The sequence below is a fragment of the Ananas comosus genome, linkage group 21, assembly GCF_001540865.1.
Source record: "Ananas comosus cultivar F153 linkage group 21, ASM154086v1, whole genome shotgun sequence".
NCBI classification, from domain to species: Eukaryota; Viridiplantae; Streptophyta; class Magnoliopsida; order Poales; family Bromeliaceae; genus Ananas; species Ananas comosus.
The window spans coordinates 5,394,103-5,399,436 of NC_033641.1; the positions used below are offsets into that span (position 1 = coordinate 5,394,103).

A 5,334-nucleotide genomic window follows, 5' to 3' on the forward strand; every position below is an offset into this window, starting at 1 on the left:
ATTATTTATGTTAAGTTCTTACTCTTCCTGTCCTGCTCTTTGGAAAGATCGAACACATGATGTTCCCTTCGATCTATTTCTTGATTTCCCCATGAATTGTATGCTTATGACAATAGCGACAAAATTTTCTCAATTCTAATCGACTGGGTGTATTGTGGCGATTCTTTTGAGTAATATATCTAGAAATGCCCCGCGATTCCTTATTGACACTATTTCGGACACAACTGGTACATTCCAAAATAACTCTGACTCTGACATCTTTACCCTTGGCCATGAACCTCCTTTAGATTTTGGATCGACTTAACTTAACTCTTCTATTTTCGATCCGAACCGAAGAAGAAGAAAAAAAATCAATAGAAGTTACTAATTAGAAATTCCATTTCTAAACATTTCGTTGTAATTCTTCTTATTATCTTATCTAATTAATTTATTATCTAATTAATAGAATATGTATTAATATAGTATATATTAAGTTAAGTAATACAAAATAGAATAATAATTAAGTAATACAATTTCTTTCTAACTATCCATTATTTCTATCCTAAATCCCAATATTTCATTTAAGTATCTTCTTTCTATGCTATGATTTCGTGGAGCCTGCCCTAGACTGGATACACGTTTGAATTTTTTTTCTGTTTTCCAAAATTCGATCTTGGATCTACCGGATTTTTTATGAGGTTCAATACACTTTTTCTTTCTCTTTCCTTACTATCCTAAAGGATTGAAAGGGAGAGGCGAAATTTTAGTTACGTCATGTGGAATTCTATTTCTTCATTTCTTCGCATATCAATAACTAGAATGAAAAAAAGGGGAATGACAGGGCATCTGGGAATAAACGATTAATTTCTATCAATAGACCTGCTAAAGACCCAAACCATAGAGTAGTTAACACAGGTGCCACGGAGAGATATGTTTTTAGATCTCGCATTGAAAATCCTCCTTCTTTATTGTAATACATATATTGTCAGATGCTGTAGTTCAAGATCATTTTTATTTATTTTTACGCGGATTTCCTAACAAAAATGGATATGTACAATGAACCAATAGATGAGATTTTCCTGTCACTAAAAAAGAAAAAGACGACCTCTTCTTCCTGAGCATTACGGATAAATATTCATTATTTTTTATATGTTAGGTTGGGTTTCAGATGTATATAATTCTTTTATTATATGAAACCAAAAACAAGAAATGACAAGAAAGTTCTATATAGATAGAGGAGAAAATAAAGATGTGGAAAACAAGACAGGTATTTTGTACAATGACACTGTACAACAATTTTGAAAAGGGATGTAGCGCAGCTTGGTAGCGCGTTTGTTTTGGGTACAAAATGTCACGGGTTCAAATCCTGTCATCCCTACCTATGACTTCTCCTATGGGCAGTAACGAGAGATTAATTGCGATCAATTAAAATGGGGCATAATCTTTCATTTTTGGATACTATATGTATGCGAGATGTGTGAGAAGTTAAGTGGAAAAAAAAAAAAAAAAGATTTTCTTTGAAAGCGCTCTTAGTTCAGTTCGGTAGAACGCGGGTCTCCAAAACCCGATGTCGTAGGTTCAAATCCTACAGAGCGTGATTCCGTCTATCTTATGTATGTCGAATCACAATAAAATAACTTACCAAAACAAAGTTGAATTGCAACTGGAATTTGACCTCCTCCCTGTAGGAGGTCAATCAAAAAAAGAAATGTTACTCAATCAAAGGTCCAACTGATCACCACGTCTGTATTGTAAATATGCAGTCACAAATAATCCTGCCAAAGTAATAGGAATTAGACCTAAGACGATTCCAAATAGAAAAACTTCAATCATTTCGGTTTGTTTGAGGGGATAAAAAAAAGGGGTAAGATCTATCCCTAAATATTAATCTGAATTATCCGCGAATCTCAATGACCAAGAAAAAAATTGGCAATTGGTGTGGGAAAGAACCATAGAATATCTGGAATTACCGAGAAATATTTTTCTGAATTATTTATTCAATTCATTTTCAAATAAGTCGTATCTTGTTCAAACCAATAAATAGAGCTGGGGTTATAGTTAAAGCAGCCAGTATAAAACCGAAATAACTAGTTATAGTAAGCATGAAAGGGCTTTATTAGATATGTTTTTTTTTTTTTTCTACATATGTTGATAAAACACTTACCTAAGTTTCCATTTTTCCCAGATACGAGGGTAATAAAAACCAATTAAGAGAATTAGTTTAGTTCCAATGGAAAATTCATGATTCATCGGTCATTATAGATAATACTAAAAAAAGATAGAGTGACATAACATAGGTAGAAAAAAAAATTGATTCATCAGATGTGACATCGACCGATCCTGTGATTCCGAATCAACAGGTTCATTGTGCAATTTTTGAGTTGAGTAAAGTAATAGTAATAAGAACTGTGTCGTGTAACTTCATTCGAAGATGAAATTCAATTTTCATTAATTTTGGAATAAAAGAATTGGATTTGAAAATAGCTTCAATTCCATTTTTTTGGAGCGAACGACCTGATACTACCTTATTACTTATTTTAACTCATTGCATTCAGTATAGTAATAAATAGGTTAGTTAATTACCCATAATATATCGAATAAGAAGAAAAAAAGGTGTTCCACCATCCATCGATGGATCTATCGAGAAACAAAAACTTTTACTTTTTACTTTATTTAATTATTTAATTGAAATTTTCAATTTAAATTGACTTTATTTTTGTTCTCTTTTTCGGGTCCAAAAGTCGATTCGAAGACGAGCCACCTCAATTATCCTTTTAGGTTCCATATTCCGTCTTTCCATATCATGGAGTTCCATACTTGTAGTTTGGTCAAGAAAGAACCTTTGTCTTGGACCTAATCCAACAATGATTGCATCACGAATATTGATTGTTACAACTATGTTTTCTTTCTTTCATTAAATATGATCTAATCTAAATAGTAGATACTATTACTATTATCTACTACTATTATCTACTATTATATATATTTATATATTATCTACTAATTTATATATTATCTACTATTATATATATATATATATATATATCTTTTTTTTTATATATTATATATTCTTTTTTTATTTATTATTATTATTTTTTATTTATTATTATTAATAGTTACTAATTATAGTTATTAATTATTTTTTTTTTTAGTTAAGTTATAAGTATTTATTATATTATACCAACCAATTACTTGAAATGAAAGGATTCGAATAAAACTTTTAACCAAAAAGGGTTAGATTTCGCATATAATTGAATTGTGTCAATACGATAATATCTTTCATGAATTATTAGAACCCATTGATCATTGACTTACATTTTCCCAAGATCCTTACTTTCTATTATGAAGCCAATAAGGGAAACCTTATAAGAAATTTGAGGGTTTTCTATTGATCTGTTGAATAGCATAACATAAGTTATCCATAGATAAGGAACAAAAAAAGAAAAAAGGAATTGTGTAGCATTTCGGTACCGATCAAGGCTGCGTTGCTGTGCCAGAGGAAGGATAGCTATACTGATTCGGTATACTCGAAATACACCTTTGGTACAAAATTGACGATCTCACAAAGATGCAATATCAGTAGTTTTCTATTTACTGATCCCATCTTTCACGGAATCGATTCCCCTTTTTGAATGTACAAAAATTTGTGGAGCTCAGCATGTCTGGAAGCACGGGAGAACGTTCTTTTGCTGATATTATTACCAGTATTCGATACTGGGTTATTCATAGCATTACTATACCTTCCCTATTCATTGCGGGTTGGTTATTCGTCAGTACGGGTTTAGCTTACGACGTGTTTGGAAGTCCTCGGCCAAATGAGTATTTCACGGAAAGCCGACAGGGGATTCCATTGATAACCGGCCGTTTTGATTCTTTGGAACAACTCGATGAATTTAGTAGATCCTTTTAGGAGGCCCTCAATGACCATAGATCGAACCTATCCAATTTTTACAGTGCGCTGGTTGGCTGTTCACGGACTAGCTGTACCTACCGTTTCTTTTTTGGGGTCAATATCAGCAATGCAGTTCATCCAACGATAAACCTAATTCAAATTATAGAACTATGACACAATCAAACCCGAATGAACAAAATGTTGAATTGAATCGTACCAGTCTATACTGGGGTTTATTACTCATTTTTGTACTCGCTGTTTTATTTTCCAATTATTTCTTCAATTGAGAGAAAGAAAGAGAATAGTAGTAATTCTCTTATCCCATTCGGATAGATACCATCCTCATAATTATCCATGACTGTTTTTGTCTCTAGCATGACCACTTGATGAAATGTGGAGGAAAGTGGGGGAAATGGCCGATACTACTGGAAGGATTCCTCTTTGGCTGATAGGTACTGTAACTGGTATTCTTGTGATCGGTTTAATAGGTGTTTTCTTTTACGGTTCATATTCTGGGTTGGGTTCATCTCTCTAGTAATCGTATGAGCCGGATTGTAGACATGAAAAAGTAAGAACTTAGCGGGTCCTTACCCTCCTTTGTCTGATTAGAGCGGAAAGGGCCCGCGGAGTTCTTAGTCTTATAACGAGACTTTGATCTATTCCATAACCTACAAATTGGTTAGTTATCCAGTCAGCATAATCAAAATATTATATTTGTTTTGTAGAAATGACAAAAAGGATCCTTTGCTCTGATGTTTCAAACCACTCTATTCTTTTGTTTCTTAATGATGTTTGTGAACAATTGAATCTAGCGGTTGATTCATAGTTCCTGCCCTTCCCCCAAAATATTAACTGGAAGCAAGAAGAAAGAACGAATCAATCGATTTTATCTATAATCCAATATAATTATTATATTGATTTCTAGGGATGAGACATCCTGCAAATCATTTCTAGACTAAACTAATAGAACCTTAATCAAAACTACTCTAAAAAAAAAAATAATTATTATTTTGATACAAGACGACACAAGAAAAAGGAATTTTCTTGTGTCGTCTTGTATCGAATAGAAGATTAGGAAGACTAGTAATCCTTCCTAAAAGTATTTGTTCCTTTCATTTTTCCCATCCTTGCCTTGTATTCTCTTCTTTTGTATTTGTTCGGATGCCTATTGTTTATTACTAAAATGGAATACAAGTAATGAATTCCAGGCGTCCTGCAAAACAAAAAGAGTATAAACAAAGCAAGCAAAAGGATTTACAGAATTTTTTGATCATACATAATTGTATCGATGGACAAAAAACCGGCACTTTTTACCAAATGTTAAGGAATCTCTGGACCTAAAAATTGATTTCGTACAATTGAACTTTTTCAAACTGTTTCTTTTTAAGAACCAAAAAAACTTGTGCCAAAATAACAGATGCGAAGAAGAACAAAAGGCCTTGGACGCGTAATGGATCTTGAAG

General features: G+C 32.5%; 1 non-coding gene across 1 annotated transcript; it reads left to right on the forward strand.

Annotated features, from left to right (window-relative positions):
• TRNAW-CCA lies at nt 1,503–1,576 on the forward strand. The gene has a single exon. It is a non-coding gene; the product is annotated as a tRNA-Trp (tRNA).